Genomic DNA, 27,396 nt, shown 5'->3' with positions numbered 1-27,396 from the left:
TTATTTATTATAAATAAACATCTCTCCAATACTCTGTAATGGCCTATAAAAGAATCAAAAAAAAGGTGGATATATTTATATGTATAATTGAGTCACTTTGCTGTACACCTGAAACTAACACAACATTGTAAATCAACTATACTCCAGTAAAAAATAAAATAAATAAATAAGTGTATGTGTCTCAAAGGGTATAGTCTTTGAAGAAAAAAAGTATGTGCACATAAAGCATCTATACTCAGAAGTACACTATGAATTCAGAGGAAAAGTTCAAAATTGGGAAATGTTTTTTTTCAAAATTTCTGAAAATAGGTTGATAAATATTTATTTGAATCATCTTTTCCCAGGTAACTAGAATTTCATGTCTAAATGTTTCAGGGTTTTGCATAGATATAAATTGAATCATTTAGTCCTTCTTTTTAAATCTATCTTGATACCTGCTAGTAGAAAAATGCTAACTATATTGATGAAAATCTTTTTTTTTTTTTTTTTTTTTTTTTTGCAGTACGTGGCCTCTCACTGTTGCGGCCTCTCCCATTGCGGAGCACAGGTTCCTGATGCGCAGGCTCAGTGGCCATGGCTCACGGGCCTAGCCGCTCCGCGGCATGTGGGATCTTCCCGGACCGTGGCACGAATCCGAGTCCCCTGCATCAGCAGGCGGACTCTCAACCACTCCACCACCAGGGAAGCCCTGATGAATATCTTAATATCCCTAGTTATGTCATATTAAAGTATCTGAAGAAGTAATAGGGGTTGTTTAATATTTACAAAAGAAAAATAGTGATTTGTTTAAACACAAAACGTTCTTTCTTTGATTTTAAAATGATTCTGTGACATTTTACTCGATCTGCTTTTTTACTGTTCATCTACAGGGTGTTTAGTAGGTTACTATGGTCAATAACACCCGAGGCTTATAAATATAGAAGTGGGGCTTCCCTGGTGGCTCAGTGGTTGAGAGTCTGCCTGCCAATGCAGCGGACACGGGTTCGTGCCCCGGTCCAGGAAGATCCCACATGCTGTGGAGCGGCTAGGCCCGTGAGGCATGGCCACTGAGCCTGTGCATCCAGATCCTGTGCCCCACAACGGGAGAAGCCACAACAGTGAGAGGACCACGTACCGCAAGAAAAAAATATATATATATATATGTGTGTGTGTGTATATATAGGAGTGAATTTTAATGTCTGATGAATTTTTGCATATTTTCAAGCTTCAGTGAAAGCTGTGGACATTCTCTTTAGGGTGTCAATTGAGCCAAAATTTGTTTAATCCAGCTAGAAAAAATGAGAGGAGAAATATTTTCTTTTATAAAAATCTGTATTATGGAACCTAATTCCTATCTAAAATATCAGACAGAGGGGCTCAAAATTGCAGGCTCTAGGAAGATATATTTGTTGAAGAATGCACTTTTATAACTCACTGGAGGAAAAAAATTGAATAAAAATTATGAAAGTGAATTTGATAGTCGATATAAAAAGTGCTGGGACAATAATTGGAAAATTGTATCCTTACCAGCATTCACTGTAAAGAGAGTAAAATTTGTCATGCATGAAATGAGATGTTACTTTATTCATAATTTATTACTCTAAGTGCGTCTGTTTCAGTCCATTTAATTTCACTTTATTGTTGCCCCGCCTTTCTTCTTTTCACTCACCTTACTCCTGAAGCCACAGGCATGCTCACCTCTCTTTGCTTTATCCCTCCTCTCTCCCTTCAGTTACTTGCATGCTGAATCAGTTCACTATTACCATTGCTTTTTATAAAGTTAAAAAATGTTATTACATGTCATCGAACTTCAAAGAGAGGTAACCATTGTTAATTTTTTTAATGTTTTCCTCTAGTCATTTTTGATAAACATATATTTACAAAGTTGAAATTATGCTGTGTATATAGTTTCAAGTCCTATGGTTTCATTTCATGTCATAAACATTTTCCATCTCATAATTTTAACAAGTTCGTTTTAATTGCTGCAAAATATTCTGTTGTATGAATGCATTCAAATTTGTTTTACCAGTCACTTATTTATATAGTTTTATTTCTTGTGCTATTAAAAATAACATTGCACTGAACAGCAATGGACATAATTCTCTGTACACATCTACATGTTTACTTAGAAATGGATTCTTAAAAGGAGATTGCTAGGTAAACCTTTTTTTTTTTAAGGCTCTTGATATTTTACTAGATTAGTTTCTAGAAAAGAATTACCAATTTACACCCTCTTCAGCAAAATTGAGGCTTCCATTTTCTTTTTGAAGAAAGTAATTTAGTTCATGCAGTTGGGTTGAATTAAATACTTTTCAGGGTAATAATCATGCTAGATTTGAAGAATTATATGAAATGCCCTTCTTACATTACACCTGAGCAGATTAGTATTCCTGCTTTAGCTTTCAGAAGGAAACACTATAAACCTGTGGGACTGTGAAGGAGAGTAATCTCTCTTGGGTGCATGTCATGTTTTTGCTTACTATCAAAGTCTGACCTCATTTGCCAGTTACTAGCTGTTTATCCCCATTCTTTAATGTGTAGCTCACGTTTTGCCTTTTTAATCTAGTCTTTCTTTACTAATACTTGACCTTTTATAGCCTGGTCACAGCATTTAATTATAGTAATTTAGTATGTTTGTTGCTTTTATGTATACATCTCCCATCAAGATTAGAAATCACTGCAGAGCAGGGAGCATATTTATATCTTTTATGTTGTGCAGAATGCAAAAAGACAATTTGAAATATTAGTTAAGTTCAATCTCAAGCAGGCTAAAGACTTAGGTTCAATGTAAGAAAAGTAGAAATGTATGCATAGTATATGCCAGTTTCCAAAATCTTGTTCCAGGTATGTTGATAAATGTTTTCTCTGCAAAGAGTGTATGTAGCCATATGCATAAGTATGTTTATTGAGTGATTTTTCCTAACCTTTAGTATGCTAATGTATTGTGACTTTCCAAGACCATTACTATGGTTTGAAAATATCCTCCAAATTATTTGACCACAAAAGTTTGGGTGTGGAATATTAATTATAACTTGAGAAATACTCATGTTTTGTGACATTGCTTGGGAAATGCTAGAGCTTACTCTTTCCTATAAAACAATAATGACTACTGATCATTATCCTTACTGGTTTTTCATTTACTGCTGAAATAATTGAAAGGCATTCTGTGCTAATTTCTACTTCCTTATTTCAACATAGATTTAGATATAAAGAAGTTGGATGCTTTATGTTTTTAAAGATGTAAAGAAATTTTATTACCTTATCTCAGCAAAATTAGGAGGGAAACCCAGATTATGCATCTAGGAGTAAATTCTAACAAGCATTATTAGCTCATGCATGATATAAACATTTACCTTTCTTATGTCATATAAGTCATATAATTTTTTGTCTGTCCAACTGCTCCTTTTTCAGTAACGTTTCAGCGACATGTCTAGATTACATAACTTGTGTGAGATTTTATAGTGAAAATATATACTAACGGAGGCAATTGTCCTAGGGTACAAAAAAGTTTCTTCAGTGCCAGAATTTCACACCCTTTAACTCTCTAAAGCATAGGGGCAGTGGGGATCTGGATGAGGTCCCCTTCAGAGCACATATTTCCAGATTACATAAAATCTCTGTATTCTTTTTGATTAGGTGGCATTTTCAGGTCTTTTTCATCATTCAGTGTAATAATAATAATAACAATAATAATAGCTAAAATCATTTGAATTATTAATATTTGCCCAGAACTATTTTAATCATTTGCACATATTAATTCATGTAGTCCTCAAAACAAATTCAAAATCTGGCACTACTATTATCCCCATTTAATGGAAATGGAAACTGATACACAAAGAGGCTATTTGACTGAGATTAAACAGCTCGTAACTAGCAAAGCTGGGATTCCAATGCAGTCAGTTTGAATTCAGAATCCATGCATTTAACTACTAGGGCTATAGTACCAATTTTATAGACAATTGGTGACCATCATCCTTTTGACTTTTGAATGATATTTGGCACACTCATAATAAATAGTGATCATAGCTTTTATATTGAAAAGTTAATTTTTTCTACATTTGATGAATACATGTTCAACTCTTCAAGGAAAAATGACCAAAGTAAAGCCTATTTTCATTTCTTATGACTTAATATGTTACTTTAAAAAATACCATAGCTCTTTATTATTAAGCTGAATATTAAAACAGTGTGATACTCCAAGATGGAAACTGCTTAAAAACCCACTATTAACCCACACTTAACCAGTGCATTGTATATTTCTATTATGGGGAACTGTGCAGAGGTAGTAGAATCAGTCTCTGACTGGGGAAACGTTTAGGTTCACATTCTTCTGAGGCATGTTCTCAAGATGGAGCCGCATTGCATTGTTTGAGAAACTCCTAGAACAGAAGTCACACTCACTTCAAAATTTAAGTAGGAAACTACACTCCAAAGCTGTGTATCATAGATAAAGTGCATAAGCACATGTAGTTTAGAGACAGACTCTCTGGGATTAAATCTGGTTCCAGTATTTATTACCTTGTGAACTTGGGCAAATCATTTTAAGTTCTGTGGCTCAATTTCTTAATCTGAAATATGGGGAATAATAACAGTATCTGTCTCATAGGGTTACTGAGAGCATTAAATGAATTAACCTATGAAAAGTGTTAGTACAGTGCCTGGTTCATATTAAGACTTTATAAATATTAACTATTATTATATGGCATGACAAGGATTCACTAGTGAATTTTACTTTGTTTTTATATCCTAAACTAGAAACAGGAGATGTAATAGTAGCTTTGCCTTGCTTTATACTTTCTCCCTTTAGATTCTGATTCTTGTACCCAAATGGGTAAACAAGCACCACCCCCCACCACCACCAATTCTCTTTATATCACTTTTTTTTTCTTTCAGAAAAATCACTGATTGAGAATCTAAGGAAGAGAGCTTCAAAGTAGAAAGGTAAATCCTGGGACATACAGAAGAACCTCAAAACGCAGTGCCACCCAAGGGTGATTTTCTTGTGAGCCCGTAGATTGAACCACATTTTAAAAAAATTGTTTGTTTTTGATGATGTTATTCTTTTGCAATTACAGTAAAACCTTACCATACTATGATAGGACATATACAAAATTCAGTCACTAACAATGGAGGTATTGTTATTATGACCTTAATAAATGACCACCAATAGCTACCCTAGAAGGTATCCCAGGGTCTCGTTGCACTATCCAAATCTGTCCTGATTATGCTTAAAATTTGGTGCTACTTGATGGTGATTATCTACTCTGTAATTTTTGAACTTTAATGAGATATAATTGATATATAACATTGTGCATGTTTAAGGTATACAATGTGATGATTTCATACATGTATATATTATGAAATGATTACCACAAGATTAATTAACACAACAATCACCTCATATAATGACTTTTTATGGTGAGAACATTTAAGATTTACTCTCCTGGCAACTTTCAATTATATAATACAGTATGGTTATCTATAGTCAATATGTTGTACAGTAGCTTTCCAGAACTTATTTATTTTACATATGGAAATTTGTACCCTTGGACAAATATCCCCATTTCCCCCACTCCCCAGCCCCTGATGATGACCATTCCACTCTCTGTTTCTATGACTTTGGCTTTTTTAGATTCCACATATAAGTGAGATTATACAGTATTTTACTTTTTCTATCTGGCTTATTTCATTTAGCATAATGCCTACAAGGTCCATCCATGTTATTACAAATGGCAGGATTTCTTTCTTTTTTATGGCTGAATAATATTTCATTGTGTATGTGTGTGTTGGGTGTGTGTGTATATGTATGCATGTATATATATATATATGTGTGTGTGTGTGTGTGTGTGTGTGTGTGTATTCCACATTTTTTTAATCCATCCATATGCCTTGGCTATTGTGAATAATGCTGCAGTGAACATGGGGGTGCAGATATTGCTTTGAGATAGTAATTTTATTTCTTTTGTGTACATACCCAAGCAGTGGATTGCTAGATCAGATGGTAGTTCTATTTTTATTTTTACTTATTTATTTGTATTTCTTTTTTTTTTTTTTTTTTGCGGTACACGGGCCTCTCACTGCTGCAGCCTCTCCCGTTGTGGAGCACAGGCTCTGGACACACAGGCTCAGCGGCCATGGCTTACGGGCCTAGCCACTCAGCAGCATGTGGGATCTTCCCGGACCAGGGCACGAACCCACGTCCCCTGCATTGGCAGGCGGACTCTCAACCACTGAGCCACCAGGGAAGCCCCTATTTGTATTTCTTAATCACAAACTCCTAATCCATTCCTCTCCCCACCACCAGGAACCACAAGGTTGTTCTTTATGTCTGTAGATTTATCTCTGCCCTGCACACAAGTTCATTTGTATCATTTTTATAGATTCCACAAATATCAAATATCATATTATATTTGTCTTTGTATGGCTTACTTCACTTAGTATGATAATCTCTAGATCCATCCATGTTGCTGAAAATGATATTATTTCATTCTTTTTTATGACTGAGTAATACACCATTGTGTATATGTACCATATCTTCTTTATCCATTTATCCTGTTGATGGACATTTCAGTTTTTCCCATGTCTTGGTTATTGTAAATAGTGCTGCTATGAACACTGGAGTGCATGTATCCTTCCGAATTAGTTTTCTCCATATATATGTGCAGGAGTGGGATCGCCAGATCATATAGTAACTCTATTTTTAGTTTTCTAAGGAACATCCATACTATTCTCCATGGTGGCTACACCAATTTACTTAATTTACTTAGTGTTCCCACAAACAGTATAGGAGGGTTCTTTATCCTCCACACCCTCTTTGGCATTTATTATTTGTAAACTTTTTGATGATGGCTGTTCTGACCCATGCGATGTGACACCTCATTGTAGTTTTGATTTACATTTCTCTAATAATTAGCAATGTTGAGCATCTTTTTATGTGTTTGTTGTCCACCTGTATGTCTTCTTTGGAGAAATGTATGTTTGGATCTTCTGCCCATTTTTTGATTGGGTCGTTTGTTTTTTGTTGATATTGAGCTGCATGAGCTGTTTGTATATTTGTATATTTTGGAGATTAATACCTTGTTGGTCACATCATTTACAAATATTTTCTCCCATTCCATAAGTTGTCTTTTTGTTTCAGTTATGGTTTCCTTTGCTGTGCAAAAGCTTTTGAGTTTCATTAGGTCCCAATTGTTTATTTTTGTTTTTATTTCCATTACTCTAGGTGATGGATCCACCTGTGATTTATGTCAAAGAGTGTTCTTCCTATGTTTTCCTCTAGGAGTTTTATAGTATATGGTCTTAAATTTAGGTCTTTAATCCATTTTGAGTTTATTTTTATGTGTGGTATTAGAGAATGTTCTAATTTCATGTTTTTTACATGTAGCTGTCCAGTTTTCCCAGCACCACTTATGGAAGAGACTGTCTTTCCTCCATTGCATTTTCTTGCCTCCTTTGTCATAAATTAATTGACCGTAGATGCATAGGTTTATTTCTGGGCTTTCTATCCTGTTCCATTGGTCTGTTTTTGTGTCAGTACCATACTCTTTTGATGACTGTAGCTTTGTAGTATAGTCTGAAGTCAGGAAGCCTGATTCCTCCAGCCCCGTTTTTCTTTTTTCTTTCTCAATGTTGTTTTGGCTATTCATGGTCTTTTGTGTTTCCCTACAAATTTTAAAATTTTATATTCTAGTTCTGTGAAAAATGCCATTGGAAATTTGATAAGACTTGCATTGAATTTATAGATTACCTTGGGATAGCAGTTCTATTTTTAAGTTTTTGAGGAAACTTCATAGTGACAGTTTTTTCATAGTGGGTGTACCAATTTACAATTCCACCCATAGTGCACACGGTTTCCCTTTTCTCCACACCCTCAACAAACACCTCTTATATTTTGTCTCTCGATAATAGCCATTCTGATAGGTATGAGGCCATATCTCATTGTGGTTTTGATTTGCATTCCCCTGATGATTAGTGATGTTGACCATCTTTTCATGTATGTGTTGGCCATTTGTGTGTATCTTTGGGAAAATGTCTATTCAGGACCTTTCCTCATTTTTAATCTGATTTTTATTATTATTTTGTTGCTGAGTTGTATGAGTTCCTTATGTATTTTTGATATTAACCCCTTATCAGATAGATAGTTTGGAAATACATTTCCCCATTCCATAAGTTACCTTTTTGTTAACTGTTTCTTTTGCTGTGCAGATGTAGTTTTAGTTTGATGTAGTCCCACTTGTTTATTTTTGCTTTTGTTGCTTGTGCTCTTACTGTCATACCTCCAAAATCATTGCCAAGACCAATGTCAAGAAGCTTTCCCCCTATGTTTCTGTAGGAGTTTTGTGGTTTCACGTGTTACTTTTAAGTTATTATCCATTTTGAGTTAATTTTTGTGAATGTTATAAGATAGGGGTCCAGTCTTATTCCCTTGTATGTGAATATCCAGTTTCCTCACCATTATTTATTGACGAGACTATCCTTTCCTCATTGACTATTCTTGGCTCCATTATCAAATATTAGTTGACCATATACATGTGCTTATTTCTGGGCTTCGTATTCTCTTCCATTGACCTATATGTCCGTTTTTGTGCCAGTACTAAGTTGTTTTGATAGCTATATACTATATAAATACATGTCATTTATAATGTAGTATGAAATCAGGAAGTATGATGCCTCCAGCTTTGTTCTTCTTTCTCAGGATTGCTTTGGCTATTTGGTGTTGCTTGTGCTTCTATATGAATTTTAGGATTTTTTTCTATTTCTGTGAAAAATGCCTTGGAGTTTTGATAGCGATTGCACTGAATCTTTAGATAGGTTTTGTAGTATGGACTTTTTAACAACATTAACTTTCTGGTCCATGAACATGGGTTTCTCTCCATTTATGTGTGCTTTCTTCAACTTCTTTCATCCATGTCTTACAGTTTCAGTGTACAGAATTTTCACCTCTTCAGTTAAATATATTCTTAAGTATTTCATCATTTTTGACACTATTGTGCATGGTATCATTTTCTTTATTTCTTTTTCAGATATGTCATCATTAGTGTATACAAACACAACTGATTTTTTTATGTTGAATTTATATCCTGAAACATTACTGAGTTCATTTATTAGTTCTAACAGTTTTTTGTTCAGTCTTTAGAATTTTCTGTACTCAGGATTAAGCAAACAGAAATGACTTTATTTCTTCCTTTCTGATGGGGTGCCTTTTATTTCTTTTTCTTACTTGCATTCTCTGTCTAGGACTTCTAGTAATATGCTGAATAGAAATGGTGAGGAGGGCACCCTTGTCCTCTTCCTGATCTTAGAGGAAAATCTTTCAACCTTTCACCTTTGAATATCATGTTAATTGTAGGCTTGTCATATATGGCTTTTATTATGTTAAAGTATGTTCCTTCTACACCCATTCTCTTGAGAGTTTTTATCATGAAAATGTGTTGAATTTTGTCAAATGCATTTTCTGCTATTATTGAGATGGTCATATGATTTTTACCTTTCATTCGATTAATGTGGTGTATTGCATTGATTGATTTGTGCATGTTGAACCATCCTTCCATTCCAGGGAAAAATCTCAGTTGATTCCAGTGGCAGGAGCTGGGCTGGCAGCATGCAGGTACACATCTGTAGGGGATAACTATAGCCAATTATATCAGTGCAATCCAGTGACAGGAAAGAGACCCACTAGCAGCTGTGGTGGCCTTGTTGTCAGCATGCATTCATACAGCTATAGGGGCTAGCCACAGGCATGCACAAAGTAGTGGGGGTCGGAGGTGGAGCTCTAGGCTAGCGTCTTTCACATGCTCAGTGAAGAAGCCAGGGCTGGCTTCAGGTGCATGTCCTGAGCTCTGATAGGGGCAGGGAGGCAGGAGTTGTGAGTGACTCAGGAAGCTGATGTCTGCAAGTGCAAAAGTCTGTCAGGGGTGTGTGTGTGTGACAACTTCAGTGGCAAAATTTGTAAGGTGTCTATGGTGGCTGTGCTGGTTGTTGGTTTCCTTAGTAGCAAAACTTCTGGCATCCTCTGCAGAGCAGTCTGTTGGGGTCTGCAATGAGGTCCTCAGTAATGAAAGCTGGAGGGGTCTGTAGTATCTGCAGGGGTTGTTGGTGGTCCTCTGTGGCAAAGGCTGCTAGGGTTCTCTGCATAGTGGGCCACTAGGAACTGTGGTTGCTCACACTACATAGCTGACACTGGTAGACTCTGCCCTTCTTCCTTGTTCCTAGATATCTCTAGATTTCTCAGCTTTACTGGTCTCTGGTTGGGTAAAACAAAAGTGGGTCCTTTGTTCAGTGCCACAAAAGGCTAGGGGGACTGATCACTCACCCCACTCTCCTATTCCTAGTGTGGGGAACTCTGTTGGGCTGGGATGTTCCCTTGGGACTCAGCAGTGCTGGCCTGGGACGTGGGATGATGCAGACAAAATGAAACTGTTCTTTCTACCCTTTTTGTGCAGTTATTCTCAAGACTTTTGCTTCACTGTGTTACTGACTCTTAACCCCTGAGAGCTCTGAGAGCTCTTTTTGTTTGGAGTTTTTATGATTGTCAAACTACTGTTCAACTCCGAGCAATGTGGGGCTTAGGGGCAGTGACCACCCCCGTGCAGTCAAAAATCCACATATAACTTGATTCCTCAAAAACTTACTGTTGACCAGAAGCCTTACTGATAACATAGTTGATTAACACATATTTTATATATTATATGTATTATATACTATATTCTTACAATAAAGTAAACTAGAGACAAGAAAATGTTATGAAGAAAGTCATAAGGAAGAGAAAATACATTTGCAATACTATTGTATTTATTGGTACCATAAGTTTACATCATCTGTTTGCAAGATGAATCATGTTGTCTGTCAGTACCTTCATCACTATTGTCTTATATGATGAAATATACTGTACATGTTATCCGTATTACTATCACTAGACATCTAAAATGAAAAGATAATGTAAAGAGAAATTCATACATTTTTACAGGTATAACAATTCATGCATTGATAACAAAGAAGCTGCAATATGATTACTTTATGGTAGCCTAGTGTAATCAATGGCGCCATATAAGGTCTGTAAGTGTGTGCTAAAGTTTCGGTAAATTTTAACTTTTTAAATAGATTTGTGTGCTTTTTGGGTAGTAAATGATAAGATAGACTAGTGTCTATGTATATTTTATGCGTTCAACACATACTAACTTTTTCTTAATGTTTTCAGTATTTCTAGGCTATGTCGTTCATCTTCAAGTTTTTTCATATTGTCACAAATCTTCAAAATTTTTTCCAATATATTTATTGAAAAAAATCCACATATCAGTAGACCAATGCAGTTCATACCTGTGTTGTTCAAGGGTCAGCTGTACATTGTTAAATGAAGAGTGGAATGAAATAATACAAATTTAGAGGAGGAAGACATCTCTGAATTCAGGTGTGTTTAAAGATTTCTTAAGACAGGTGGAACTTTCACATGAACCTTGGAGAATAATTATGATTGGGAAGGTAACAATAGCATTCCAGATGAATAGACAAACTAAATAAGGGCATAGAAGCAGAAATTCAGTTGTCATTAATGGGGAATAGAAAGGATGTGGAAAACCATATGATGGGCACACTTTTATAAACAGAACATAGGAGGCAGGATATTAGTTATTGGAATGGGAATGAAGGTACAAAAAATCAGGGTAAAGGTCATCTTGTGGGTGATACTTGGGAAAGGTATGATGGTCCTGTGAGCACATTGCTTCTTTTACATTAGCAGAGGTAGAACTAATTACCAACCACTTCAGATATGAATATGTGCCCGGCTGGCAGGGCCTTTATTTCCATGCTGATGAACTTTGTATTACACCCCCTCCTACCAACACAAGCAACAGAGAAAAAAAATTACAGTGGAATGAAAACAACTTGTTTATTAATTTTAACTTGAACTTATGTAGCTACGCTAGGTAATTTTATTTAAAATAATGTATATTTCCATATAGAAACAAATGATTCTTTGAAAATTTTGTTTAGGACAACACCTTAGGGTTTATCCAAGGCAGTATGAAATAGACTTAAGTTCACCATATGTTAGATGTTATATTAGATAGAGAAGGAGAGAAGTCCTCTATTTTAGAATATTTTAATTAATTTTATTTGAAGGAAACATTACCTTAAATCAGGCAGATTAATCACATTTCTGAATGTTAAAAGGAGCAGTGATCTACATTTATGACCCCTGATACCAAATTCTGCACATTGTTTGCTGATTAGTGCTATTAGTCAAATTGAAATAAGATTGTACTGAGAATTGTTGAAGGGACTGCATGAGCTTGTAACAATATAACTTGGCTTTGAGTTATGATTTGCTCCCTGACTCACTGTGGCACTCTGAGGAAGCTACTAAATTTCTCAGGCTCTCAGTTTTCTCACTAATAAATGAGATGTCAAAGTCAAACTCTCAGACACTTAAAAATGATAGATGAAGCATCTTTAGCTGTAAAATTGAGTGTCAAGCTTTTAATAAAATTAGATTTTTTGAAAAAAATGTTTATTAGTATAAAATTAGTTCAACCAAAGAAAAAGAAAAACACATACTGGTTGATATTCAGAGTTCTGATCTATGAGGAATCAACTTACCAGGTTCTATTCATGTGTGTGTGTGTGTGTGTGTGTGTGTGTGTGTGTGTGTGTGTGTGTGTGTGTGTGTGTGTTAACATCGCTTTTCTTATTTCTCTATATATCTTCTATGCAATGCATTTTTCTTCTCTTTGTTCACTCATTCAATTATTTCTACCTTGTCCTCTTAACATATGAAATAATCTTCCTTACAGATATTACTTCCAAGAAAACATGGAGTTTTATTTTTAGCATTGCACCTGAGATAAGTAATTTTAATTTCTCCAACAGAACCTTTCAGAAGACCAATCACTGACTTTTTGACTTCTAATGAAATGTGGTGGTCTAACAAAGGAATATACTTGCTTATTTTTCTAAGGACTTGGTGATAGTCATAATGACTAAATGATTCTTGCCTCTTCTACCTTTTATCCAAACTGTAATTCATTTCATTGCCAAATACTTTCTGTCTCCTCTTTTCCCTGCTGATTTCTACCCCCAATTCATTCAAAAATTACTAGTGGTTTCACTAAATCCAGTAAAAGTTTCTGTATTTCTCAATACTTTTAACAACTCCCACTTTTCCAAAGAACATGCACATTTCTTGATTTTGATGGCATTTTACTTTTCTGATACTCCTATATCTCTTATCATTCCATTTTTATATCCTTTGTTTATATCTTCTTCTCACTGTACCAGTTAATTGGGTATGCCCTAAACTCCATACCTAACTCACTATTGTTCATGCTTTTTTATGTCTTTGCTATTGCACTTTGCAAATGACTTCCAAATCAACGTATGCATGAACTCTTACATGCATTGCAGTACTCTATAGGACATATCCAACTGAATATCACACTGACATCTCATACTGAAAATATCTGAAACTGAAACAACTTCCCCTAAACATCTACCCACTTCATCTAGACTTTCTGTCACTCTTTTGATCTTTCAGACTAGACAATTTGAAGGTATTTTAACTCATTCATCTCCTTTTTGTCTATGTACAATTTCTCACTGAGTTCTCTATTTTTTCTTTTAAATATCTCTCATTTTTTTCTCCATTATTTCTGCTATCTACCCTGGTACAGCTGTTTATAAACTCATACTTGGATTACTGTAATGTCCTTACAATTGTCTTCCTGCCACATGTCACTCACCATCTATCTTGCACTTTCTCCTGCCAAATGGTTCTTCCCAAAGCATTATTTTCATGACTTTTATGCCTGTTATTTATGCCTGTTATTCAAGAACACTAATGTGAGATTTTTATTTTCTCTTTTTAAAAATTTCCCACATTTTTCTCAAATTAGAGAAAAAATGATCTAAATACTGAATATCTTAATTACTTGCATCCTAAGTGATTATTTTGCTGCTCTAGATTTTTGTATGCTCTACTACTCTAATCCTTTTTATTTCTATCATGTACATCAAAGCATTACCAGCTATCAAAACATATCTGAAAAGGATCTCACTTTATTCTAGCTATGTTCTGAGATGTGCTTCAGAAACTTAGAAGGTGGTAACTAGCAGAGCATTGTCAGCTCACCAGCAGAGGCATGACTACATGCTCACTCTATTATTGTAAAAGTACTTCAGTGTTCAACAACTGGTAAATGAATTTTGAAAATTGTCTCCCTACATCCATTTATAGCAACAGTCTGTGCCTCCCCTGGCACTGTCCTGTATCTATCTAGTACTAGGTTATGTCACTCCTCTTGTGACAGCATAACCCTGAATAGAATTTCAATGACATGAGAGGTTCCATTAGTGTTATATTCTGTAGAATTTAATTTGAATAAATCCAATTATATCTTGGTAATGAGACTACTAAATTTTAATGTTCTCTTTAATGAGCAGAAAATACACTCCAAAACAAACTGAACAAGATTTTCTGGGCCAGAGGTCCTTGGGGATTAATGCAGTTAATTGACTGATGTAGAAAATAAGGCCAGATGTGTATTTATTATTCAGCTGATGTCCAGGAACCTCTGAAGCAAGCCGAATGTTGAGGATAGAGTAGAAAGTATTTCTTATCACCTAGGAGAGCTAGAGGAAATAACGAAGTTCCATTTACAACTTAATACAATTTAGGATATGTCCAGCTTGTTTGTGAGGGCACAAGATCAGATGGCCAACATTTGAGTGTTTTTGAGTATGCCCAGTTGGAATGAGGCACTGATATAGAGTGGATTGTATGATTTCTTAACATTCTGATTTATCGTCAAGACCCAAGTACACATTTCTGTTTGATTTAATCTTTCCTGTGCAAAGTGAAATGATGATAGATTAGTTATAAGTAAAGACATCTCTTTTTAGGGAAAAAATGAAATTATTTCTTTCAGTCGACTCATACTTTAGCTACACATAGGGAAATGTCACCAAAGAAAAAATAATATCTTGAAGTCATATTTACATATGTATGGTATGGAGGTATTAACTAGGAATCTATGAAGTAAATTTAAATATGTGTGAAATAACTTAAATATGTGTTCTGGTATACTGTGGTATCATTGGAAATTATCCACATACTTGAGTTATTGCTCATTTTATACTTTACAAGTAACCCAGTGTTTTAACAGCTTCCCTAGAGTTAATAAAAACATTCTTTCTATTATATAATCCAATTTAGGAGTGTTTTTAAGGAAGTAACTCAAGTGAGTTCACCTAACAAGCATTGTTGCATTTTCTTTACTATGTATGTGGCAATTAATAACTCTGTGTGTATATATGTATTCTAAAAGACAAAGGAGTGTTCAAAAAACAATATTAAAATGATTGAATTATGAGTATTATTATATACTGACTTTACTCCTTTGGTATACTTTTTGACAGAATAGAGCTCCATTAAGTGCTAAAGTACATTAAGTTTATTTGAAATCCAATTTCTGAAAAAAAATCATAAATATATTACCAATTGCATTAACATTTATATTTATCAGAATTTTCCACTTAAAATGTCAAATTGTATTGAGTATTTTACAATCCCATGAAGTCATGGTTTTATACAGTAGATGTGTGAGAACTTTGACAGAGTAATTGGAATAAGATATTGAGATGATTATCACTCTTCTATATTTAATGACATCAGTTTCAGTTGCTGTTTTAGTTGACCCTATTAATGCTAATTATGAGCTACTGTGTTTTAATTCAAAGTAACTGCTACAAAAGTATATATATTTGGTATCTGTTGAATACAAAAAAGGAATACACACCAGTGTGGTCCTGAAGAACACCATATACTTAATGGTTTGTTGAAGGCAGCAGTTGCTGAGATGGGCTAGGAATAATTTGTAAATTTAGTTTGCCATTGCTACATTTACTAATGCAAACTTGAAAGAGGGGGAAAGGAACAGCTTGTTATAATCTTGTTTGAGATTTCTTCATTTATTTTATCCTTTTAAACTTTATTTTTGAGAGTAATTTATTGTAGATTGCTTTTTTAAAAAATTGAAGTATACTTGATTTACAATATTATATTAGTTTCAGGTGTACAGCATAGTTATTCAGTATTTTTATAGCTTACACTTTATTAAAATTTTTACAAGATACTGGTTATAACTCCCTATGCTATAGATATAGCCTTCTTGTATATCTATTTTATACATAGTAGATTGTTATCTCTTAATCTAATACACCTATCTTTCCATTCCTTTCTTCCCTCTTCCCACTGGTAACCACTTGTTTGTTTTCTATATCTGTGTGTCTGTTTCTGTTTTGCTATATACATTCACTTGTTTTATTTTTTAGATTCCACATAAGTGATATCATACAGTATTTGTCTTTCTCTTATTTCACTAAACATAATAATCTCTAGGTCCAGCCACATTGCTGCAACTTGCAGAATTTCTTTCTTTTTTATGACTAATATTCCATTGTGAGCACACGTGTGTGTGTGTGTGTGTGTGTGTGTGTGTGTGTGTGTGTACACATACCACGTCTTCTTTATTCATTCATCTGTTGATGGACATGTGTTGCTTCATATCTTGGCTACTGTAAATAGTGCTGCTATGAACATTGGAGTGTATGTATCTTTTTGAATTAGTGTTTTCATTTTCTTTGGTATTATACAAAGGAGTAGAATTGCTGGATCATATGATAGTTCTATTTTCAGTTTTTTGGACAAACCTCCATAATGTTTTCCATAGTGGCTGCACCAATTTATGTTTCTGCCCACAATGTATAAGAGTTCTTTTTCCATGCATATCCTCACCAACATTTGTTATTTCTAGACTTTTTGATGATAGCCACTCTTAAAGGTGTGAGGTGATATCTTATTGTTGTTTTGACTTGCATTTCTCTAATAATTAGTGATGTTGAGCACATTTTCATGTACCTGTTAGTCATCTGTATGTCTTCTTTGCAAAAATGATTGTTTAGGTCTTCTGCCCATTTTTTTTGATAGGGTTGTTTGTTTTTTTGATATTGAGTTGTATGAGCTGTTTATATATTTTGGATATTAACCCCTTGTAGTCACATCATATGCAAATATTTTCTCCCATTCTCTAGGTTGTCTTTTCGTTTTGTTGATGGTGTCCTTTGCTGTGCAAAAGCTTTTAAGTTTAATTAGGTCTCATTTGTTTATTTTTGTTTTTATTTCTTTTGCCTTAGGAGATAGATCCAAAAAATATTTCTATTATATATGTCAAAGAGTGTTCTGCCTATATTCCTTTCTATGACTTTTATTGTTTCAGGCCTTACATTAAGGTCTTTAATCCATATTGAGTTTATTTTTGTATATGGTGTGAAAATGTTCTAATCCCATTGTTTTACATGTAACTCTCCAGTTTTCCCAGCACCGTTTATTGAAGAGACTGTCTTTTCTCTATTGTATATTCTTGCCTCCTTTGTCATAGATTAATTAACCATAGGTGCATGGGTTTATTTCTGGGCTCTCTATTCTGTGCAACTGATTTATGGGTCTGTTTTTATTTTTTGTTGTTCCAGTACCATGTGTTTTGATTACTGTAGCTTTGTAGCATAGTCTGAAGTGTGGGAGGGTGATACCTCCAGCATTGCTCTATTTCTCAAGATTGCTTTGTGATTTTGGGGTCTTTCATGGTATCACATGAATTTTAGGCTTATTTGTTCTAGTTCTCTGAAAAATGTCATGGGTGTTTTGATTGGGATTGCATTAAATCTGTAGATTGCTTTGGGTAGTATGGCCATTTTAACAATGTTAATACTTCCAATCCAAAAGTATGTGTTATCTTTCCATTTCTTTGTATCATCTTCAATTTCCTTTATCAGTGTTTTATAGTTTTCAGAGTATAGGTCTTCCACCTCCTTGATTAAATGTATTCCTAGGTATTTTATTCTTTTCGATTTGATTGTAAACAGGATTTTTTTTTACTCTCTTTCTGATAGTTCATTATTAGTGTATAGTAAAGCAACAGATTTCTGTATATTAATCTTGTATCCTACAACTTTGCTGAATTCACTTATTTGTTCTAATAGTTTGGGGATGGAGACTTTAGGGTTTTCTGTATAAGTATCATGTCATCTGCAAATAGTGACAGTTTTAATTCTTTCTTTCCAATTTGGATAACTTTTATTTATGTTTCTTGTTTGATTGCTGTGGCTAGGACTTCTAATGCTATGTTAAATAGAAGTGGTGAGAGTGGGTGTCTTTCTTGTTTCTGCATTTAGCAAAAAGTCTTTTAACTTTTCACCATTAAGTATGATGTTGGCTGTGGGTTTGTCGTGAATGGTCTTTATTATGTTGAGATATGTTCCCTCTATATCCACTTTGATGTGAGTTTTTATTATGAATGGATGCTGAACTTTGTCAAATGTGTTTTTTTTGCATCTATTGAGATGATCATGTAATTACTCTCCCTTTTGTTAATTTGTTGTATGATGTTGATTGATTTGCGAATGTTGAACCATCCTTGTGACCTTGAAGTAAATCCGACTTGGTCATGGTGTATGATCCTTTTTATATATTGTTGGATTTGGTTTGCTAATATTTTATTGAGGAATATTCTTGGATCTATATTCATCAGAGATATTGACCTGTAATTTTCTCTTTTTGTAGTGTCTTTCTCTGGTTTTCACATTAGAGTAATGGTGGCATCTTAGAATGAATTTAGGAGTGTTCCATACTATTCAATTTTTTGGAATAGCTTGGGAAGAATAGGTATTAGCTCTTCTTTATATGTTTGGTAGAATTTCCCTGTGAAGTGGTCCAGTCCTGGACTTTTGTTTGCTGGGATTTTATTTTTTTAATTACAAACTCAATTTCACTGCTAGTGATCAGTCTGTTCAAATTGTGTTTCTTCTTGATTCAGGTGCAGGTTGTTTGTTTCTAGAAATTTGCCCATTTCTTCTACATTGTCCAATTTGTTGGTATATAAATCTTTGTATTATTCTCTTATGTTTTTTTTTTATAAATTATTTATTTATTTATTTATTTTTGGCTGTGTTGGGTCTTCGTTTCTGTGCGAGGGCTTTCTCTAGTTGTGGTGAGCGGGGGCCACTCTTCATCGCGGTGCGCAGGCCTCTCACTGTCGCGGCCTCTCTTGTTGTGGAGCACAGGCTCCAGACGCGCAGGCTCAGTAGTTGTGGCTCAGGGGCCCAGTCGCTCCGCGGCATGTGGGATCTTCCCAGACCAGGGCTCGAACCCATGTCCCCTGCATTGGCAGGCAGACTCTCAACCACTGCGCCACCAGGGAAGCCCTCTTATGTTTTTTTTTAATCTATCTTGTATCATTTGTCATTTCTCCTCTTTCATTTCTTATTTTGTTTATTTGGTTTATCTTTCTTTTCTTCTTGGTGAACCTGGCTAAAAGTTTATACATTTTGTTTACCTTTTCAAAAAAAACAGTTCTTGGTGTTATTGATCTTTTCTATTTTTTATCTCTATTTTATTTATTTCCTCTCTGATCTACATTATTTCCTTCCTTCTGCTGACTTTGGCCTTTGTTTCTTCTTTTGCTGATTCATTTAGCTTGTAGGTTAGATTATTTATTTGATATTTTTTGTTTCTTGAGGAAGGCCATTATCACTATAAACTTCCCTTTTTGAATCTCTTTCACTGCATCCCACAGATTTTGGAGTGTTGTGTTTCCATTTTTATTAGTCTTGAGGTATTTCCTGATTTCCTTTTTGATTTCTCTATTGACCCATTGGTTTTTTACTTGCTTGTTGTTTAGTCTCTACATATTTGTTCTTTTCCCATTTTTCTTTCTGTAGTTGATTTCTAGTTTCATACCATTGTGGTCAAAAAAATGTGTGATATAATTTCTATTCTCTTAAATTTGTTGAGACTTCTTTTGTGACCTAGTATGTAATGTATAGTGAAGAACATTCCCTATGCACTTGAAAAGAATGTGTTCTGCTTTTTTTGGAAGGAATGTCCTGTAGATATCTCTTGGTCTAAGTGGTCTGTTGTGTCATTTAAGACCATTGTTGCCTTATTCTTTTTTCTTTCTGAGTGATCTGTCCATTGATGGAAGTAGGATGTTAAGTTCCCCTACTATTATTGTATTCTTGTCAATATCTCCTTTATACCTGTTAGTATTTGCTTTATACATTTACATGTTCTTGTATTGGGCACATATATATTAATGTGTATAATATATTTTTCTTGTATTGATCCTTTTATCATTCTATAATGCCCTTCTTTGTCTTTTGGTATAGCCTTTGTTTTGCAGTCTGTTTTGTTTGATATGAGTATTGCCACTCCTGCTTTCTTGTTTCCATGTGCATAAAATATCTTTTTCCATCCCCTCACATTCACTCTGTGTATGTTTTTAGCTGTGAAGTGAGACTCTTGTAGAAAGGGTATTGAAGGGTCTTGTTTTCTTTTTTATTTTTTTAATCCATTCAGCCACACTATATATTTTAATTGGAGCATTTAGTCCATTGACATTTAAAGTAATTTTTAATAGGTATGTACTTATTGCCATTTTATTACTTGTTTTCCAGTTGTTTTTGTAATTCTCTGTTCATTTTTCCTTTTTCTTTTTTTCCCTTGTGGTTTGATATTTTTCTTTAGTAATATGCTTGTGTTCCTTTCCTTTTGGTTTTTGTGTGTCTGTTGTAGGTTTTTGGTAACATGGGGTTCATATATGTTGGCCTATAATTATATCTACTTGTTTTAAACTAGTAGTCATTTAAGTTCAAACACATTCTAAGAGATCTATATTTTTTACTCCCTTGTCATGTTTGCATCTTCATGTTTATCCCTTAACTGTTTATTGTATTTATAGTTGCTTTTACAGTTTTTTTTTTCTTTTAATCTATGTACTAGCTCATTTAAGCAGTTGATCCTCTATCCTTACTATACATTTGCTTTCCATAGTGGTACTTTCCCTTTCCTATAGATTCTTATTTTTTTTTCCATTTAGAAAAGACCCTTCAACATTTCTTTTAGGGTCAGTTTAGTATTGCTGAATTCTTTTAGTTTTGCTTGTCAGAAATTCTTCATCTCTCCTCCAATCTTGAATGATAATCTTGCTGGGTAGAGTATCCTAGGTTGTAAGGTTTTCCCTTTCAGCACTCTCTATATATCATGCCACTCTCTTCTGACCTGCAAGGTTTCTGCAGAGAAATCAGTTTATAGCCCCATAAGCCTATAAGTTTATAGCCTTAAGGGGATTATCTTGTATGTTACTCTTTTTCTCCTTCTGCCTTTAGAATTCTCTCTTTATATTTAACTTTTTCCATTTTGGTTATAAGTCTTGGTGTGTGTCTATTTGGGTCCATCTTGTTTGGGACCCTCTGTGCTTCCTATACCTGGATATCTGTTTCCTTCTTCATGTTTAGGAAGTCTTCAGCCATAATTTCCTCAAATACCTTTTCCATCCCCATCTCTCTCTCTTGTTCTTCTAGGATCCCTATAATGCAAATGTTGGTACACAAAATGTTATCCCAGAGATCTCTTAAAATGTTTTTATTTTTTTAAAATTTGCTTTCCTTTTTGCTGTTCTGAGTGGGTGATTTCCATTATTCTATCCTTCAGATTACTTGTGTGTTCCTTTGTATCACTTCATTCCTTCTAGTGTGCTTTTTATTTTAGTTGTTGAGGTGTTTATTTCTGGTTGGGTCTTTTTATGGTTTCTAGTTCTTTTTTAAAATTATCACTGTGTCAATCTATTTTTTTCCCTAATTCTATTAATATTTTTATAACCAATGCTTTGAAATCTTTATATGATAAATTGTTTATTTCTGTTTCATTATTTTTTCAGGGATTTTCTCTTGCTCTTTTGATTGAGAGCAGTTTCTCTGCCTTTTCATTTTGCTTTTGTCTGCCTCTATGAATTTAGGTGAAACAGTTACCTATTGCATTCTTGAAGGGATGCTCTTCTGTGGGAGCATCCCTATAAAGCTTGCATGTGCCCAATGCCTTTGGTGGGAGAGCTGGATTTGACGTGTACACAAGTCATGTCTTTCTTCATGGTATGCTGGAAGCTATCTCCTTGATAGGTGGTGGGGCTGTAAATGGAGGGGCTACAGCTGGAACTACTTATGAGGTGGGATTTTTCCCTCTGCTCAGTGGCCATCACCACTCTATTGGGGGTGGGTCTAATCCCAAGTTGCTGGAGCAGAAGCCCTGATTTCAGAAACTCAAATTGTCTCTGTTCCCTTTAAGTGTGTGTTTTCCCTTCTCCCTGCACCAGGACCCTTGCCCCAGAGAGGGGAATACCGAAGAAAGTGGAGTCCTTGCTGGCTCTTGGACCCTATCGGCCACAGACAAGTCTGAGCTATCTCCAGTGCCCTGCCTGTGCAGGTGCACATACTTGTTTCCCTCCCTCCACTCAGATGCAGCATTGGGTGCATGTCCCATTTGCCCCCCCCCAGCAGATAACTGCCCCCAGCTTCAGTTGCCTGCACCCTGTTGTGGAGTCACAGTTAATTGCTGGCATAACCCATGTCAACTCTTGGGATGTATAGGGTGGTGATCTGTGGTGGAGCTCCTTTAGTAAGTGCCAACAATGGCTACCTCCAGCTCTACCCAAGTTACACCAAAGGACCTCATGGACTCTGCATCTCAGGGTTGAGTCTTCTCTGTAGTACTGGCTGCCTCAGATCCAGTGCAGCACTGTGACATAGAGTGAGTGGGGCTGGAGCATTTGCTTGGCCTGAGCTGGGGTGCTCACTGAGGTGGTCATGGGAAACCCTGCAGCTTCTAGATCAGACCTTTCTTCCCCCTGCCTTGGGAGCAAGTCAGCAACCATGCGTGGAGTCCAGGCTTCCCACTACTCTTGTGTTAGTTCCAGTGGTCCTCCAGCTAGCTAAGGGGACTCGTCTCCCCTGTGTAAGACAAGGGCTGGGACATCTAATCTTTGACTCTCACTGCTTGCTCCCCAGGGCGGGAGTCTGTGTAATCCCCCTTTTCCTCCAAGTATCCTCCCAGGGGCACAGGTCCCAACCTGATCACTTTTCTTCCCTTCCTACCTGATTACATGTCTATCTTTCTTACAGCCTTAGTTGTCTTTCTACCAGTTTCCAGCTAGTTTTCAGTGAGAATTGTTCTGCGTGTAGATGAATTTTTGATGTGTTTGCTGGGGAAGGTGAGCTCCACCTCCCCTTACTTCACCATCTTGATCTATCTCTATTGTAGGTTACTCTTGCTTCACAAAGCAGAAGCATTGTTTTCTCCAAATCATGAGGAACTGGCAATAAAGTAAGTAATAGCAAGTATAACTGCTCTTTTGATTTGGGGTTTTCTTTCAATACTGAACTGTAATGAAGTCTTTGGTTGGACTTTTCTTAAATCAGTCATTATTTGCCACAACTCATGGTTCATATTTGAAGTAATTGACTATCAGTGCAATCTGAGTACAGACTACTTGGAACAGATGATATAAACAAGCGGTCCCCAAACTTTTTGGCACCAGGGACCGGTTTCATAGAAAACAGTTTTTACACACACCAGGGAGAGGATGGTTCAGGTGGTAATACGAGTGATGGGGAACAATGGAGAGTGGCAGATCAAGCTTTGCTTGCTCACCCACCACTCACATCCTGCTGTGCAGCCCTGTTCCTAACAGGCTGCAGATCGGTACCAGTCCGTGGCCCAAAGGCTGGGGACCCCTGCTATAAAAAACATATACTAGTACCAAGGTATTATAAAAGAATATTATCCCTGCCACACTCTGTTAAGTAGCATTGTAGAGACAGCCCAGTGGCAACACATTGAACCGTAGGCATCCTAGTCTCTGGCACACTGTCTGTCCACTCACATTCTTAATTGCTTATTTTCCTTCAACATCATCGTCCTCTTCTTAATCCTGGCACAAGTGTTGTGCCTCAGTCCAACTGGAGCGGAGCCACGTTTAGATATGGAACCGAACAGGACACCATGAAGCCTTCCCTATATCCTCTGCTTTAGCTCCTCTCTGAAGTATCTAGATAATAGCATTTGATGCAAATTTCCTGAGTTGTTTTGCAGATGTGAACTCCTCCTAACCAAATGGAAGAACTACTTGATGACCATGAGCACATAGCCCCAGGACTCCTGGAGCCTAAGGACTGACAAGGTTAATCCCTGTGACACCACCCTGCTACCTCACCATCAGCCAATCAGAGAACTGTGCACAAGCTGATCACATACCCTGTGACCCATCTCCCTCCTGGCCTTTAAAATGCTTTGCCAAAACCCTTAGGGGAGCTCAAGGTTTTTCAGGGCATGAGTCACCTCCTCTCCTTGTATGGCCTTGCAATAAACCTTTCTCTGCTCCAAACTCCAACATTTCAGTTTGTTTGGCCTCACCATGTGTTGGCCACATGAACACAATTGTTAATTGCGTTAACAATTTTGGTGAAGCCAGCCTAGTAGTCCATGCCCATGACAGGTCGACCCTGGCCTGGCCCTTCCCTGAGCCCCCAGCAGCTGCTGGAGCCCATTTTGCTCCAGGGATCAGGAAGGGCTGTCCCTGACAGGCACTGGCCACCCATGGCATGAAGCTGTTGAGCTGAGAAATGTATGGAGCTGCGGTCCACATTTGGTGTCATTGGGTGAGTCACTTCAACTTGCGCAGGTTGGGAATTCTCTCCACTCCATTTGGGGTGCTTCCCTTGTGGGAAGTGAGCCATTTGAGGATAAGTTGCTCCAGTGTGCACACCAGGAACATATTCCCCCCTCAGATTGGCTTTTCCTTTATGGGACAAGCCAATTTGTTTGGTTGGGCTACCCTGTTGGATATGGGAATTGTTGTTGGACTCTACCTGATTTGGGAACCTGTTCATTTGAGAGAACTGGGCATGGTGGAGACCTTCGTTGGGGAGTGAAAGGGGAATTCTAGACTACACCTCTTCTGATTTTCTGTCTGAGTGACCATAGCTTAGTTGTTGTTTGTGTTTTTATGTGTATTATTTTGGGGTGAGCCACTTGTGGTCTATTCTTTTTCATGAGCCAGGCCACTCTGGAGCCTCTGTCTGGGAATGGAGGTGGAATTTCTGGGCTATGCCTCGTCTGATTCTTTGTCTGTGGGACCATGTGTTTGTCGTTTGTATGTGTGTTAGTACTTGCATTGGCTAGTTGTCTTTGGTGAATAACGGGCTTTTGTGTGATGACACCAGGATATTCTTCCCTATTTCGTTGGTTTCCCCTGCGGCAGAGCGTTGGTTAGAATTTTCTTCCTTTTAGGGGCTAGGGAACTGTGACACTGAGAGACCGATTTGAACTGCTGTTTGCTTGATATTTGATAACACTGGCCATGAATAATTAAGCATGGATGATCAGAGCTCTGTTCCATCTTATAGTCCCCTGGGGTGCTTTTGCAAAACTAAGACATCTTTAGCTATGTTCCCTAAATGAAAGAAAATGCTTCAATACACCCTGAGATCTGGACGGCAAAGGCCCCTAATGGCTTGGCTACTATGTCAAAGTGGGTCTTTTGCAATTGCTTTTATCTTGGGGGTATGTGTGTGTATGTGAATGGGTGTCTCCGTACCTGAGTCCAAATCCCTTTTTCTCTTCCTGGTTTTGCTGGAAAAGGGGCATGTGGATGTGAGTGGATGATATGTATGTATTTGTTTGTTTAAACTGAGGTTGATATTTGGGAACTGAGAAAAAGTAAAGTTCCCTAAAAATAGCCTGAGATGGCTGGGTTTTGTATAAGTAGTTAGAAGAGGAATTTGCATTTCTCTTCCTGTGCCAGATCTACCTGGGCTCTCTGGAGCTGATCTAATCAATCTGTGTTGCTTGGAACTGAGGAAAAAAGGGGGTGCAAGAATAGCATTTGAAACTGCTGGGAATGTTCCCTCAGCCAAACTTTAATTCATAAGCTTCATTAGGGTCTGCAGAAACTTACAGTAAAACCCATTAATTATAAAAAGATGAAAGAGGTCCAACAGGGACGGGACAAAAAATCTTTCAGTCTTCCAAGGTAGACTAGTGGAGGCTTTTAGGAAGTATGCGAACGTGGATCCCTCCTCCCCCAAGGGACAGGCCCTTTTGGCTATGCATTGCATAGCCCAGTCTGCTCCAGACATCAGGCGCACAATTCAGAAAGCAACTGCTGGTCCTCAGGCTCCAACGAACGATTTGTTCCAATTGGCTTATTTGGTTTTTAATAGTAGAGATATGGTTGAAAAGGCTGAATGCACCCAGAGAGATATGCAAAATACCCAGATGATGGAAATGGCTTTGACCCCTCAGAGACCACCAAAGGGGAAAAAAGTCATCCAAGGAGAAGCTTGCCTGTATCTTTGAGATGCAAATGTCCTATCTGGTCTTCTCTGGAACCCTCACCTCTGCCATCCTTTTAAAATGCAAATTTTGAAAAGAGGGTAAAGTAATTTAGAAATTGCCTTGTCAAGGGTAAATAGAAATCCTAAGTGTGTTTTTCTGCAAATATTTAACCATATAGACAAGTGAGCTTGATTTGTTTCATCCGCCAGAAACCTAATTTTAATCCAACCTTTTGTAAACTGATGGGTTTTACATTGCTGTACCTGACTCAGGGCTGAACTTTTGAAATGAGGACTATGAGGTCTCTCTGTTTGTTTATGTGTTTGTATGTGTCTGTCTTTGGATAACTTTGCTGAGGTTAATTTGTAAGTGAGCTCTATTTTTTTTTTTTTTTTTTTTTTTTTTTGCAGTACGCGGGCCCCTCACTGCTGTGGCCTTTCCCGTTTCGGAGCACAGGCTCCGTAGGTGCAGGCTCAGGGGCCGTTGCTCACGGGCTTAGCCACTCCACGGCATGTGGGATCTTCCCGGACCGGGGCACGAACCCGTGTCCCATGCATCGGCAGGTGGACTCTCAACCACTCCGCCACCAGGGAAGCCCTGTAAGTGAGCTCTATTTAATTGGCTTAAAGAAAAGTAAGCACTTACAAATCAAACAATTCTAAGTACAAGAGAAATTAAGCTAAATGAGTTTCGTTCTCCTGAACTGGGCCATATTTAGTGTTAAAATAATACCTGGTATTAATGTTTACGTTTGTGGATCTAATTAATATAGACATATCTTTAGAGTCATCAACATTAAGTATAATACTTTCACTGCACCTAGGTTTAATAGAAGTAAATGAAATCTTGTTATACCTGTCTCAAATTTGTCAGCAAGAAGAATAACTTGGTATGATGAAACTTTAAAGTAAATGTAAACGAGATAAGAGCTTTTAAGTAAACTCTATAGGAATAATTATGTTTTGAAAATTATCTAAAATAGTCCCTCCAGATTTTGATAACTATTACTTGCTTCTTGGTTTTCACTGGAAATTAAGGGTTTTATGAGTTGGGGATTCTAATTTGGATATCTAATTAAAGCTACTAAAAATAATAAAACATTTTACTATATAGTAGGAAAGTGGGATATATATTTTGAGTAAAAAAGGACTTTTATGCATGGTCAGGCTTAGATTAGATTACACTTAATTGGGTAAATG

At 36.5% G+C, this 27,396-nt stretch overlaps 1 long non-coding RNA gene across 1 annotated transcript; it reads left to right on the top strand.

Moving 5' to 3' along the window:
• Positions 1 to 4,871: 4,871 nt before the first annotated feature.
• Positions 4,872 to 26,727, top strand: LOC307180317. Its single transcript, XR_013825721.1, has 4 exons — positions 4,872 to 4,920; positions 23,123 to 23,185; positions 23,954 to 24,041; positions 26,608 to 26,727. It is a non-coding gene; the product is annotated as an uncharacterized lncRNA (long non-coding RNA).
• The last annotated feature ends 669 nt before the right edge of the window (positions 26,728 to 27,396 follow it).

Source organism: Stenella coeruleoalba (genome assembly GCF_951394435.1).
Source record: "Stenella coeruleoalba genome assembly, chromosome: X".
NCBI lineage: Eukaryota > Metazoa > Chordata > Mammalia > Artiodactyla > Delphinidae > Stenella > Stenella coeruleoalba.
The sequence above is the reverse complement of the archived record's forward strand: the minus strand, read 5'-3'. Positions and strand labels throughout refer to the sequence as shown.